We start from the raw sequence: 16655 nt of genomic DNA on the forward strand, positions 1-16655 counted from the left end.
AGTTTAGACATCATTTTACGTCTTGAAAGGAAGGTAAGTCAATTCCAGATGCACAAATCCTTCCAGGAGATAACTAGGTAATGCTCCCCACACCACAGCTGAATTTGGCTGAGGGCCTGATTTACAAAGGAGTTTTAACTTTTTATCTCCTTCCTTCCCTTTGAGTAAACCACTTTACGTGGCTTGTCTTGCACAGAGAAGGAGGGGATGTTTTCTGTGAACTCCGCTGCTGAAGTTGAGTTCATAAATATCAAAGAAGAAAGAAATGCAGATGAATGGCAGCAACAGTGAAAAAGCTGGAGCAAGAAAGAGAAACAGGATAAGAAGGAGAAATGCTGGGGAGGATCATTTAAAAGCTGTAAAATAAAGCTATTTGTTTTGCAGCAATGGAAACATCTGAAATGGGAAAGCAATTTGCAGGCTATTTGGTCTCAAAGCTCTGGCGTGATCAAACAAATACGCCTGCAGAAGAAAAAAAGATCAGGATCTTTTCATGCTGTTAAGATCTTTTTTTACCGATTTCCCACCTCACTGCAGAATTAGATATGAGGAACACACAATATTACGTTTTCCTGCAAGTGGTTAAATGGAAGCCTCAAAACAGGCTACCGCTCGGTCTCAAACTCAGGGACCACATTTCTGACAATTATGCAGCACTCCTGCACATTGAGAATTAAAGCTATGAAACAAATTAGGTCTCCCAACCTTCTCAACATATTATTTTGGTTTTGCATCTGAAGGTCTCCCCCCTTCCTCACTGCTTTCCCTTCCCTCCTTTTCAACATCCATTATTGCTTATACTACAGGAACAAACCCAAGCCACCACTGCAATGGAAAAGGTCATCACTCTCAGAGCAGACAACTGAATGCATCACCATCAGGAGACAGTGTATTTATTTCACAGATGGACATCAGGATACAGATGGTAAGTAAGAGCCCAATGTTAAGCTTACTGGAAGGACTCTGGTGGAATTAGCCACAGCCCCCCTGGAATTGTTGCAGATTGTTGTTGAACACCAGGGCGTTGTCAGAACTAAAATCCAAATTCACCAAATTTTGCTAAGTGTCTTAACACTGAAAACAATTCCTCTTTTCCTGATTACAACCGTACAACAATGAAGGTGTATCAGATATTGCTACATCCTTTCCATCAAGGTAACTTGATGGTAAATGAGAAAGGCCTTTAAGCATTCTGTACTGATGTTACCAAAGAGTATTGTGCTGATACTCTATTAAACTGGAAGTTTACCCTAATAAAGCCTAGATTAAGAGCTTGAAAAAGCTGGAAAAGAAACACAAGTATTAGCTTAAAATTGTATGCTAAGCTACAGCAACACACATTTTGATATCATTTTATCAGGACATCAGACATACGTGACATCAGTCAAATGGAAAACACCACGTCACTTCAATAGACAATTGTTGAATTAAAATAAAATATCAGCAGGTATATATTTAATTCCATCTTAAAAAAAATAGTTTGAAGTAAAATAGATTTAAATTGCACCTGGTTACATGCATCATTCTATCTTATTACAAGAGATAATTTTTTCTGTCTGTATTGTTACCACAAACCATTCTTAAAAATACAGGCAAACTTCTGGCACAGTCAAAAAAAACCATAGAGAAGCTGCTTTATCAGATTCTTACCAATTATCTATCACAGTAATACGGTGTTTCTGGCACCTGCTTATAGCTGTTATTAGGAGACAGCAAAGGTCAAAAAATAGTATTTGAATAATTGTACAGTGCTTTGCATAGGGAAAAGAAAAATTCTTTTGGGTCATTTGGTGATCAGCTAATGCCCTGAGGCATGAACACAGACTAACCCAATCTAGCAAGTAAAGCTAAAAATTTTATGGATGATCATAAAGTTAGCTGGCGCTTTTTAAAAGTGCAGCTACACTGTTTGATTCTGACCTCCAGCATAATCTAAGTGCTTTGTGGAGAAATATTTCATTTAATTTGCTTGAAATTTACCCATTATTAGCTTCATGTGACCTCACGTCCTTTAATTATGAAAGAGTGTAAAAAGTCTGGGACTGGTTGGGGTTTTTTATATACCCTTTATATCTCCAGTGTTTCAATCAAACCTATGTTAAACTATGTTTAATACTAGGAAATCCTAAATTTTGCAAAATGTCAGGATGCAGTTTAATTGCCATACATGAACATGACACATTTTCCAAAATCATGCTTGCTTACATGATAAGAATTAGGGCTAGACTTCAATATCATGTGAACACTTATTTGATTTTAAGATACTCTTCATCTTTGGAAGCATTGTTTGAATTAGACTCCCATTGATTTCAACAAGAGTCTGGTCTTCCTTAATATGATGCAATAAAGTAAGGGTCTACAAAAATGTCCTTTTGGGAGACATTGGAAAGTGAAAAATCAGAGAGTACCCCAGTCCCAGAGGCAAGATGTTCATGGAAAGCCATGCACTGCTGGACAAGATGGGCTTCCGGCTACCCTGAACTTGAATATGTCTGGCCCAGATTTGCTGAACTTTTTGGGAAATAAATCCACTGCAAATTCTTGCTGGCATCTCAACACCCAATCCCAGGTATGCCACCCTTAGAAAACACCTGCTACAGTCTTGATAAGTCTTAGTCCTGCCAAAAGCAGACAAAATTGAAACCCCCCCTTTTTGAGTCTAAGATTCATGTTCTGCATAAGAAAAAGTCTAAGCCGGAGGGTATTACCTTCAAGGCAAAGGAGATTTTGGACCTTATTTAGGGTTGGCATAGTCCCATGTACTACAAGAATTTGGCTAGTACTGTTTACTCTAGCGTTAGATGCACCTAAATCAAACTGGCAGCATATCAAAGTCAATACACAAAAAAAAGTTTCTGGAGAGAGAAAAACACTAAAAAAGCCTGCAAACAAACAGCTCTACTGTTACATACCTATCAAAAACAAACAGAAAAGGTGCTCAGTGTGGAGTCTGATAAGTAAAATTTAATGCCAGCAGCACCAGCATAGCGCTCCATCCCTTCCATTGCCATATTATAATTGCCTGTTCTGTTCTAGCTATCTGTCCTTATAATTATATTCCAGGTTGCAGCACTGTAGTTTCAGATTAGGCGAGAGGTGCATGACTGAAGAAATACACTTCAGAAATAACATCTCCTTGATAGTTTCTTGAAGTGTCTCAAACAATCATTTTTCAGTATTTTAAAACAGAATGATAGAAGGAGTTGGGAAAAAATGTGAACAACAGTGAGGCAGGGAAAACAGTATATCAAATTATGTGGTCTTTTCCCCAGGGTGGTGACACATATGTAACAAAATTTACCTGATTTTACATTGCTATCCCAGAAAAGCTGGATTCACTGTGGAGCCTACCACTTTGTTCCAATTGCTGTTTTCAGCACTTAGTCAAATTTTCTGAAGGTTTCTCAGATGGAACGTGCTCATGCCTTCCACCTACCTTCTGTGATACCCAGTTAAAGTGCAGTTGAGTGGAAAGAGCTTAAGGCAATTTCATAATGCAGTAGGGATGAGAGGGAAGCATCAGTTCCTGTGCAAAATGGGTTGCTACTTAATGACACATGAACAGGTTTTCACAGAAATATAGTTGTTAGAATAAAAATGTGCTGTTTACTTAAGACTAAGGGTTTTTGAGTCCATTGAAAAAAGTTGGCTTTAGATACGCAAAACATTTAGTAGACATTTTCCTCAGCTGTGGAAGTTGAGGATGTTGCCTTCCAATCAAGAGTTCTTCAATATTATGGAGATTTTTTTCCATCTGAACTATGTGTATCAGGTCTGATCACCAAAATTTTTAGAGCAGCCTAGATGATGCTTTGAGTTACACTGATTGACAATAACCCCACATGGGACAGAAAGAGGCATCAGAAAACTTGATATCTTAATCACTCTTAATTTCCTAATACCCATTTAGAGGGGCTCTAGATCTGTCAAAGATATCACAAGTGTATGAAGGAAAAGGACACACACAAAAGCCGCACCCTGAGACTCACAACCACGTTAAAAAAAACACAGCCATCTTGATAAGGAGGGATCTGAGTCAGACACCAGTTTTTGCTGCCTTGTGGAATTTGGTTAGATATCTTAAACATCATCTGTCTGTATCTACATAACTGTGGACAGAAGAAGGAACTGTGCTGATAATGGATCACTTTTAATTCCTCACAATCTTGAAGTCTTAACGATAGTTTTGGGTTTCTTTTTTTTTTTAAGAAAATGGCTGACAATTAAAATTTTTACTATTTGACAGTTTCTGGAAACATGTTAAAAATGCCAATCAATAGTGTCCAGTGAAGAGTAAACTTAAAAACTTGGTTATATGCCAACAGACAGCCTGAAAATGGAGGTGTTTGCGGACAAGAACATTTCACAGACAAAATTATCAGGTCAGCCTAAGTATCACCCTAATTATTATAAGCTATTAAGCAAATATCATTATCATTCAATAATATCAAGTCTATCATTTCAGAGGCAAACACATTTCTTCTAGTGTATCTGTTTTAATGCAGGTTTAAGGATTACTCATGAACTTCTTGGCTTGTCAGGGGAAAGCAAAAAACTTATTGAACCTCCTCTATTGCAACGGCCTACAATGTCCATGGGGCAGGGCTTTGCCAGAAGTATAGAAACACCCTGGGTGGGAAGTGGTGGTCTTAAAGGGTTGTAGGTAGAAATCTGTTTTCACCTCCTCCCAGTTTAAACACCAACCTGCTTAATCTGGAGGATACCTTATATATTCTAGAAAACATCCTGCATTCCTTTCTCAAAGTTTTCTGATGACCATGACCTATAAAGTCAGGTCCAAGCCAAACTTGTGTGTTTGCATCCATCACTCCAAGTGTCCATACACATGGAGTAATGAAAGCAAGGAAAAAAGAATTGTCTTAAGCTGCGGGAAAAATAAAGCAATTTTCTCAACTCCTTAAAAATCAAAAGGAATGTAAGACCTTCATAGACCTGCTAAGAAATAATTTTGGGCATATTTCTCAAGGACCAACCCAGAGAGGAGACATGTTTTAACAAAATCTATTAGCAGACAATAATTCACACTATCTATCATATTGTACCATTCATTCATGCATCATCTAACAAGATGACATTTAATACAAAATAAGAATGATGAAGGCCCCGGGAATTTGCGCAATTTATTATTGGTGTCAAGCCAGATTAGTTTAGCCAGTGCTTGACTAAAATTTGCCTAGGATGACTGTCTCTCTGAGTAAAAGGTTATTATCCCGTGCATATTTTCCTCTCATACTCAGTCTTACACTCAGAACTGAACTGACTGTAGAGAGTTTTCTGAATCTCATTGGAAAAGGGCTATTGAGGTCTTGTATCATGCTTCTGCCTCTGTTTTCACTTACTCTTTCAGATCCCTGCAGTCATTCTCCTCAATGGTCCTTCTAAGGATTATAAGGAGATGCAGGACCAGCACTATTCTGTTTTGGAAACCCTGCCACAGAAACACCCTTGGGAGATGAAGACCTCTGTTTGGGGGTAAAAGAACACGATACACATGAACAATGCCTTTTTCAAGAGTACATTTGAAAGCTGACCCGAATAATAAACTGCAGCAATGAATGCCCCCTTTGAACACAAATCAAAAAAGATTCTACTTAATTATCAACCCATCTGATAGTTCTGGGATATACTGTTGAAGAGGCCAAACCACTTTAGTTCTTTCATCAAGACAAACATGAAATTGTAACAAATCCCAGTCCTTGATGAAATCTGACCTATAGAAATCACTAACACAGGTCTAAACACAGTAATTGTTCAATACTTTTAAGAAATCCAATCAAAGTTTATTTCCTCTAAGATTCTTGTCACAGATTTTAGGGGATTTTTAAAATATCTTTTCAAAATACCACATGTTTGTGCTCCTGTGAATGATTCAGACACCACCCCCATCCACCTTTAATGAAGTTGTCAGAGTTACATCAGGGTTAATTAAAACCAAGAGGCACAAAACTACAGTGTGGCATGAACAGGATATCTCATAAGCCTTGGATATGAGAATGAATAATATTCAAACCTGACAAGCACCTCTCATTCCCATAGTATTCTTGCACGCATTGGTTATTCTAGCTCCCTGTCCTCCATTATAGGACAAAATTTGTCCAGAATACTTGACATCAGTTCCTCCTTCATTTGGAATCACATCATTTATATCATCCAGTGTTTATTGCAGGGTTAAGCTATACCACTGGGTTAGAAACAAATCTAGACTGAGTTTCCATGGATTTGTCATGAACAAAGATATAAGTAATGTCTTTGAAGAGAGAGGGGGTGGAAAAAAAAAAAAAAGCCCTTCAGTCTGGGCAATTTTAAGTCCTAATGCAACATTCCTGCCTATGAAAGTTAATGTTGTGAGAGCCCAAGAGAGAAACCTGCAGAAAGAAAAACTCATCCATCACTACAGCTTAAGCTGGGAAGGACTTTTCCACTTAAATTTTTTTTTTTTTTTTTTTTTTTGATCAGGAGACAACAATACTTTCTTCCAACTGAAGTTGTTGAGATAGATAAACAATTTAACTTTTTTTTTATTTATTTTCAGCTAAATCAGTCCCCTGATCTAGCTTACTAGGTAATCATATCAATATTAGATTCAGCAGAGGGAGTGTGAGAGGAACAAGTGACCAGGGCATCTTTCAGTGACACTTTGCCTGTTCTGGGTTGGGAGTTTCAGCTATTCAAGGTCTGCACTGCCATACAGGGAGCTCTGCCCAAAGTAGGAACACCAACACACAATGAGTATTCCCATAAAGCTGCTTGTGACCAACAGACTTAAGAATTAATTAGTTTTTAAAAAGACCTTATTTCAATATGGTCAAAATTCCTCAAAAGTAATAGGTTTCAGTAAAATTTCAGCCTCATACATTTGAGGGATAGCACATACATGAGGTTGCAAGAGACTTTCTCCTTGCTCAACTCTGCAAGACTTCAGAAAAGCCTTTAAAAGTCACTATATGTTAATGTTCAAAACATTTACAAGTTTCCACTAAATGATCATACAAGGTACAATGTAAAAAATTGTGCATTGAATGCAATGGCCAAAAAGCTGCAGTGTGAAAGCTTCTGCTTTGTAATTCAATGGCAACAGGAGCAAACCCCATGTAATTTCTAGACTTGTGGGGGTTTTTTTGTTTCTTTTTTTTTTTTTTTTTTATCAGTTTGCCTGTTATCAGAAGTGACAGCAATGCCTAATACCAGGCTTTGCCTGATACATCACAGTAAACTTTGATTGCTTCTAACTTTGCCAAACTTAAACTCTTGGGCTGCAATTTCCCAACCTTTGTCTCTACCTCAGGCAAAACATATTGAGAGAGCTTCAGTGAAGACATTTCTGTAATTTCCAAGAACAAACATACAATATAAAAAGAGATAAGGTTTTATTAAAGTGATACAAAACAACCTGACATTGATTCTTCAAGAAACTTTAGTGCCTCCATGCTTTAGGAAGCAGACTTGATACCTGGCAACTACATGGAGTCTGCTTCAGCTCTTCACAGCTTTGATACTGAGAGCGCTCAGGCACTTGGGAGCCTGAAGAGGCACCTCAGAAATAGTGGGGTTAAGAAGATAAGGGAATTAAGCAGACATGGGCTTGCTGCAGATGTGAAGCAGAGATATGCTGTTCATATTTCCCACGATAGTGCCAGGGTTTGCGTGCTCTGTGCCATATTTTGTCATATCTCTGGCTCCCCAGGGAAGCCACAGAGCTGTTGGGAAAGTGCAGTGGGAGTCAGTGATGCAGCAGGGAAGGGGGAGAGGGGCTGATGGTCCAGAAGCCGTGGACCCCATGACTGAGACAAGCTGCCACAGCCTCAGAGACCGCCTTTGTTACCCTTCTGTAGCCTGTTCCTGAACAGTGTCCCATGGCTCAGGCACCCTCTCATGCCCTGCTCATGGCTGTCACAACCTCATAGATCATTAATAGTAAGTCTTTATTTTACCCAGCCATTTACACTTGAACTATATCATGACTTCAGAACACCTTAAGAGCCACTATTTCTACCTCAGAGATTTTTTTGTAATTATTTTCCTTTGAGAATGGCACCAGAGATCAGCCAGCTCCACTTTGCTGGGTTCAAGAGCAATCTGTGTCATCATCATTTCCAGCTCCTATCTGAGTCTGTGGTCCAAATTCAAAGAAAGGTGAAAGAAATGTATTCATTTACTCCAGCAAAGTTTGGATTAAGTCATGAAATCAAGGCCACTCATGAAGCCAAACAAGCTGTGTAACACAAGCATGCTTCTTCGGTAGCCTGTGGAACTGGGTGACAGTCTGTATGCAGAACTCGTAGGCACTAGGAAGGAGGAGCCAGAGCCATTTGTTCACTGTAATGGGATGACTGGGTGTTCTTCCACCACCTTCCCTAAAGGTCAGTGTGTATTTTGGGGGGGAGAGATTAAAATCCACTGCTAAGTGCCCCAGCAGTCGCTCAGACACAGCTTCTAGGTTGCAAGTAGTCACCCTTTTGCATGACATTTCCCCACCTGCACATGATCTCATGAAAAGCAAAGGCATTGCTTCAGGAAAAAAGCCAGTCCTCAGGCACTAACAGACATCATTTAGCATAGATTGCTGCAACAGTTTCAGACAAGTTATCCAACCTTGCACAGAGGAACACAAGGAGCCCTCACATAATCTCTTTCCTCAGCTGTGCTACATGGGCAGCATCCGACAGCAGAACAGTGCTAATGAACTGATGAGAGAAGAGGGAGGAAGGAAAAAAGTCTTAAACCATCATAGTTATTTTTGCAGAAATGGCCTGACAATAGCTGTTCAGAGTACTATTCACAAAGACTGCAGCCTAGGTTGAGTAGCAGAAGTTTGGGAAGTGATACGCCTTTCCCTCTTGGTAAGGCAAAATAGGTAATTTCAGCATTGTCCCAACTCCCCTTACCCTAGCTTGGGAAGTCTCTCTGCTCGCATGTGATTTAATAGAGTTCCTTCCCCCTGGTCTACTTCACAAGAAAAGAAATCAGGGATGTTATCCCTGAATACCATTTCATGCATTTCTTCTCCTCCCTTTGCTCTCCCTCAGTCATGCAACTCAAAAGTCCACTACAACCACAATCAAACCTGCAAGATAATCTATGGAAGTATTAACACAAGACCCTCACTATTGCATTCCGATTTGTATTACTTATAAAACCAACCTGACTGACAAAAGCCTAACCTTGCAAGTTACTTCTTCCCCTTCGCCCAACCACTGTATCCTCTATTTTCCCATCTTTCACCCAACTAAATGAGTGGGATGTCTCTAAAATAGGTTGTGACATGAAAGCATGGCTTTCTGAGACAAGTCTTAGCAAGAAAACCAAATTCGCTGTTATGAGTTTGAGTGATGTCTAGCAAATTTTGGATCCTATAGTGAACCTTGTAGCCAAATAATCTAATTTCAATTTCTAATGTGTTGAGTGGCCTTCGTTTTTTACTTCTTTTCCATAACTTTAGGTATTACTTTAAATTATTTCTGCAACAATTTTTTCAATGAAAACATCCTCGATATTAAGGAAAAAGAAATAAGAGGATTATTTCTAGGGCAAAACTCTGTCACCCTCTTCATGCTCTGCCTGGTATAAAGCAGATGGGATTACTTATTTTTCTTCAGCACTTAGGATCTTCCTGGTGTATATATGGGCTTATTTGGATCTTAAGCATTAATAGCCATATGCAGCTATGATTTGGTTATAGCCAAAGACCAACGGTACTCTGAAGTCACTGTAAACAACAAACGAGGAAAAGTAGGGTGAAAGCATGAGCTTTCAATACAGACTCCCTTTTATGAAGATATCAGCCATAACAGCTAAGCTGAGAAGAAGAAACAAGTACTAGAAAAAGCCTGGGCCATTTTTTACCCTGAGGTGTGGAGGATCCAGGGCGCATTCTCAACCTGTATTACAGGCTTGTTCCCAAGGAAGTCCTGGGCTGGTATTTCTGTGCCCTGCCTCTTACTCATTTCTGGGAGCAAAGTCACAGTCTTCTCTCAAGGAAGAGAGTGTTGTATAGCGAAACAGGTCAGCAGGGATGGTGTTCAAATATTAGGTAAATTCAGGTGTAGAATGCCTTTCCTTAGTGTACCAGAATCATACACAAATTTTTTTTCCATATAGTTCATTCATACCCATGGAAATGTAATGGAAAGAAACATCGCTTCTGAACATGAAGATTTACAGGTGATGAGCAGGAAGGAGGATGTGAATCAGAGCTGCATGCAAACCTGGTATCCCTATTCTCTCCAAGAATGAATTACCAGGTTGGCTATTCCTGACTTCCTAAATCTCAGCTGAAATCACACCTTATCAGGGAAACAATCAGAACAATGGGAGAATTTGGGAGCTTTACCTTCCTTAAAACAAGACAAGTAAGACAGAGGGTTGATAAACAAAACATTGAATTTTCAAATGCAGTTGTTTTTTCTCACTGTATTGAAAATGAATTAAGTTCATTTTCAAAGATAAGAACATTTTTTGAGCCATATACCTGTAACTGTACTTGAATTTGTACTTCCACTACCTTTGGAGAGTTTCATTATTTTTTATAATATTCTATCTGCCATTCAAATCTCAAACAAATAATGAATAATGTAAAATCAATTGCCTAGAAATAGGTTTACTTATAAAAACCCATTGAGTCCCGGTAACCTGGCTCAATATGTTTTTTTTCCTCATTCCAGTTGTTCAGGAACTTTTTTAATCCTCGGGCTCCCAGGTAATTTATATCCAGCAACCAATTTACAGACTTCATTTGATCAAACAGACTGATGTGAATAATAATTTTTTTAAATTGCTGAAACACCCAATCCTGACAGGTTTGAGATCCTCTGAATGGTTTTAGGAGTACCTCTTGGGGCAATACCTCTTATTATAGCTTCTTATCTATGAAAAAGCCACACTCAGAGCCTGCTGAAGGATAATACACAGATAAATTTGGATAATGGCCTCTGACAGCAGGCCAGCCATTTTACCAGTGCCACAATAGCTCTGTTGATTATGGTGGTTGATCTTCATATTTAAACCCAGCAATGCATCTTTAATTACAATTACAATCACCTCTAGTGATGTAGAAGCTACACTGTACACTCCAATGAACTTCAGGAACATTCACATAATTGTTCATATACTACAAGAATAAAATAGTATTTCATTTAACATAACTCTAAACTTTTTCAAATACGTTATATCTTAACATTGCTATCATGCATTTCTAAACAGGGACTTCTGCTTGTCTTTGGTACTTTTCGGCTTGCAAACAGAGCAAAGCTGCAAGCTGCGTTTCCATTTAAGAGCATGTTCTCAGCTGTTTGGCATAAGCACCATGCAGTGCAGGTCTTTCTTTCCGAAGATAATGTGCACAGAGTTAAAAGTGGGTTTTTTTCTTCTTTTTTGTCAGTATATAAAATGTAGCAATTTACCAACATTTCAAGTCATTCAAAGACTACTGATTGATTCACAACAAAACTAAAAACCTAGTCACCTCAAGTTTCCCTTGAGGTGACTTTTTCACCATTGCAGAAGAAGTCAGACTGCATGAAACCTTCATCTATATGCATTGTGAAAACACTTGAGCCTGAAAACTGGTAGAGGGGAAAAAAAGTGCAATGCCACTAACTGCAAAGCAGCAAGCCTTTGAAACCCATCAAGCAAAGAGAAACCATAAGACTTTTTCATCAAGAACTGTAGGCATGTTGGCAAGATGCCGCAGAAATATCTCCAGAACCATGCCTCTAACAATTAGTTTCTACACCAATGAACAGTCAGGCAAAACAGAAACTTAATGGAAACGTTTAGGGCTTTTGTTTCTTTGTTTCTTTTAATCACTGTTGCAAGTAGTTTCATTTTTGCCCCTTCAAAACACAATGCATTTTTAATCCTTCCCTGACTTAGTAAGAATCCTGTGGGTCTACAGAAGTCATGCACATGCACCTAGACTTCCACTCTAGACTGGACCATGGTGAGGTCCTCTCACAGTATCACCATGTTTTTAATAGAAGACTAAAAATACAAGAGATGCAGCTTGCACCTGATCAATTCACAGTGCTGGGGAAATAGCATTTGTGCACTTTTCTTACAGCATACCCTGGTTTTGCCCTCCTTAGGGACCAGAGAGGCAGGCTGCCCGCATGACAGAGGTGAAAGCAGCAGACTTTACTACAGACAGCCTAAGGTTGTGGGCTACAACCAGTAAACCCGGAATTCTGGCTTTGTGACACATAATTCCCCTTTCCAAAACAAAAAATAAACAACAAAACAAAACTGAAATAGGATACCCCACCTACAGTGTTCCTTCTGGCATAGCAATCTTTGCTGACACAGCAATGCCAGAGCACACCTGAACTGCAGCACCTGGAAGAGCATGAGCTTCTCTGTCTCTAACAGCCTGACAGTTCTCATATGTTACCCAAAGAAGCACCACTCAAAACCCTCACCATCCAAGGTCACAGGGTGTTGAGACATCTTAAATACAATTCCCAACAGCAAAGCCTACTGCTGTACCCAAGCAAGACAGCTTGATGCCAGCTCACAACCGACACAGTCATCTTCTTTGTGTAAGTAAACATAAGAATATACCAAGTATAAAAGAATTGCCTGCATGGTTACCCTGGGTAAACCATCCTTCATTTGTATGTGATTATTAGAGCTTCCTAGACACATGGTATATGATGACATGGAAAATGTTAGCATGGTGTAAACATAATCCTTTATGTGATGGCCAATAAAAAGCTGTTTCCCCCATGGAAATCAGATCTATTTAATACAAAAGAAAAGGTCAACCCCCTAATTTTCCTTCAAAAAAAGAAGTAATAAACTGAGAAGTTTGGGGTCTTTCTGACCAGCCTTAACAAGAGAGTTACTGGTTTTGCAAACTATTTCAGGTTCTAGAGGTAAATGCGTTATTTAGGACCCATTGTATCTAACGATTCTTTGCTAACCATATCATACTGAACTTATCTTGAACTCCAAGCTTTCAATTTTGTATCCTTTGAATTACTAGTTCACGGGAAGGTACATCACCACAAAAATTCCTTAAAGTACCGTAAAAACATTCACAAGTTTTAATCAATAAACTACATGACTTGGGTTTTTTTCAGTGGCATGTACAGGATGTTCACATCAAGTGCCAAAAAGATTCTCTCACCTGCTTAAATTTAAATGAGAAGTTTTTCTTGTCTGTAGAAAAAATGAAAATGAAATATGTCTCCTCTCATACTATGGAGACCAGTATTTATATCCCACCAAATCTTTGTGCTTTGAAGTTTCTGAGAGCTCCTAGTGTAGGTTAGCATCTCTTCATACCAAAAGTCAGGAACAAGTCACTTGCACCCCAAGAAAAAACATTAGTAGCCATTAAATTCATGACACATAGTTGAATGCTTTCTCCTCTAATTACATTCAGGGATCAATCATAGAAATGCACTTTTTTTTATTTGTTATCAAAAAAAAGACAAACCATCGGAAGTGCCTGCAATTCAAGAACAAAAGAGAAGATATTTTTGTTGAAGTTAAACTGAGTTGACTTAAACTTCCCTCCCAGCACTATTCCCATCTTCTTATTTGATGATGTTCAAAAATATCACACCAAAGGTTCTTCTCATGGATTGCTAGCTCGTCTGGAAATTAGAAAACAATGAAAACTAATAAAAATTATGCTTCCAGCAAAGTCTTTCCAGGAAAGAGATCTGGACAAATCTCTTTACAACTGAACTGAAATCTACCCCAAAAAGAATCTGATACTTAATAGGTAGGCAGCTCCTCCAGTAGGGAGGAGAATTTTGTTGGCTTGTATTACAGGGTTTAAGGCTTAATCAGATAATACTCCTAAAACTCTACTCTAACACACTGTTAGCATATGCACAAATGGCTCGCATGGTTTTCCACCTCAGTAAGACAACATCGTCACTAATTAATATGTTAAGTGGTAATTCCCACAGATTAAGCCAAGAACTAAATAGCCAAAGAGGAGTTGCTTACATTGGCCTACTGGCACTGCCCAGGATGGGTTGGGAGAGTGAGTCATAGTCAAAGTAAGAGGAAAAGGATTTTCTTTTGTTGTTCATTAAGCTGAACATCCCCATTTTATCCATGCAAAAAGTTTGGTATCTATGATTCCAGTACTTTAAAAAAAAAAAAAAAAACAACAAACCCCTAAATCAGTACAAAAATCTGTCCTTTTCGTATAGCCCGGTTGCTCAGAACCACAGAGAAATCCCTGTTTCCTTTAAATAATCCATGGAGAAGTTGGCTTGGAGGCTTCAGAGCATTTGAAGTCACAGTGCCTGCTCTTGAGATACTAAATAATGCAGTGTAAGAGGAGATTTTCCTGCACAGTAAGGTAAAAGAAGGAAAGACACTTTGAGCTGAAGGAGGCAATTAAGGTAGGGCTGCAAGGGGACCCTCAGGATGATTTTTGAATGTTTTCTCCCCAGTGACCTCTCTGACTTTTCAATGACTAAGGGCATCGGAGGAATAGATATATACAACTGTGCTTTCTGCCTACTGTTGACACTCCTGGGGAGCCGCAAGCGGGAACAGATTAAGGCTAAGCAGAGCAGTCTTTGGACAAAGGTGTCTGACTGCAACTAGGGTGTCAGACACACCTCTACTGTTGGCAGTCTCTAAGGTGAGTATGAATAGCACAAGGTGTGCAGCAATACACTTCAAGAGTGGCTGGTTGGCCCCTGCATGAAATGCCTTCCCTCACAGTGCTGGCATAATGCTGAGGCACTGGCAAATACAAGTCCACAGGGGCAAAAGGAGCAGAAACATGACTGGTAGGAAAAGGTCAACAGATGAAATATTCTTGATCTGATCTCTTTCCTTTCCCAACTCATAATATTCAGAGCCCTGGCCTGGTGAGAGTTTTTCAGCATTGGTGAAGTCAAAAATTATAAGGTGACCTAGCTTCCCCCCAGTATGCTTTATTCATCTGACTCTGCTGTCTTGGTATGTCTCCCATGGACTACCTACCTATGTAAGAGCAATCCTCACATGCTGGAATTTCTTACAGCTTCCTAATAAAGATACCTGCTGGAAATGCCAGCACATCAGAAAATGTGATGAACTCTGAATCAGTTTTTATTTTGAGTGCAAGAGCACATTTCTATAGCACTGCTTAAAACACCAATCAAAAAGAGAAATACGGTAATGAGACCAAGACAAACTCTACTCTTGGGGAGCCAGGATAAATCCATTGCCTCCTGGATTTTCATATGCACACAGGAGAGCAAAACTTTGGTTTAAGATCATTATTTCTGACAGAATCATTGTTCCTGTAAAGGTGGGCTGAGGTATTACTGGACTGTAGGACCCAATTTGCATCCTGATTAGTTTGAATCACAAGCATGGGTCCATGTCCCAAATGCATGGAGACAAGAGTTCAGGTTACATTTCCATGTCAAGAGACGTAAAGGAGCAGCACTCAGTCTGCAAGCCAGCGTGCCAAGACTCAAAAACCCATCGTGCAAATCATCAAGGAAAGCCTACTCACCCTGCTCATCTTGTTTGTTTGTCAGCTGGAACATGGATCTGGAGAAATTCCTCAAGCTGTACAATTCAAACTATCCCCTTGTTCCAAGGTAACGATTTACACTAATGACACGTTAAACAAAGGAGGTGGATGAGCAGAGGGTGCTGGAAATGGCCACCTTCTTTCTCCTAGGCACAGCAAATCATTCCCAAGCAATTCTACAACTCTGATTAAAATATCAGTTTCTGAAACACATAAGAGCATACTGTGAAATCTGTATTACCTGATTCTTTACTAAGAAAGGCAGCTTTTGCTGCTGAGAAATAAACAGCTTAAGTCCAGCTTGACTTCACCTAGCTTTTTGAGCCCCAGGAAAGAACACAGGCCTATATTTACTTTGTAGTGGTGGATTTCAGTCTGTCCTTGCAATACATTTGAAACAAATCAAGAAGAAAAGCAAAGCTATTGTCCATAGAAAGGATATTCACAATGTGGTCTGTGCTCCTAACTAAAAATATTTAGGGATCCTACACTAAAAAAAAAAAAAACAAATACCAACCACCAACAAGACACACCCCCAAAAAAATCCCAAACAAACAACAAAAAAAGAAAACCAATTTCTCCACTATTGTAGTCCGTGAAAACAGATGTCAATTTCCTCAGGTAAACTCAGAACTTACATATTTTCTGAATCACATTCTCATACTGGTTTTGTGTTTTCACTGATTAAACAAAGTGCTTAGATAGTTTAAAACCTCAAGTTGATGATATGAATCTCAACCTTCATCACCAAAAGTCCAGAGGGGACAATGAGTTGCATGATTTGTAGACACCTTGATCTAGAGAATTCAGTTCACAAGATGGCAGCTGGCAAAATTGGAAAGCAGACAGGTTCAGTTTTACATATTGGGGTTTTATCGTACTTGTACACAGTGCTTCTACAGGTATTCACCTCCCACTCTCAGTAGTAGTCTAAGCCAGACACTAAAAGAAAGGCCAGAAACAGTACCTGCTACAAAGATCCATTGAGCCAAACCACAAGGCTGTTCATCAACCTTGGTTCATCGCCACCAATGAAGGATCGCTTCCATAGCTCCCATACCTTCCCTCCTCCGCTTGTTGTATTAAATGCAAAACAGTTCATACTCTTTTAGTTACGTGCCTTGATTTTTAAGTCTTTTTT

This window comes from Gavia stellata, chromosome 8, assembly GCF_030936135.1.
Source record: "Gavia stellata isolate bGavSte3 chromosome 8, bGavSte3.hap2, whole genome shotgun sequence".
NCBI classification, from domain to species: Eukaryota; Metazoa; Chordata; class Aves; order Gaviiformes; family Gaviidae; genus Gavia; species Gavia stellata.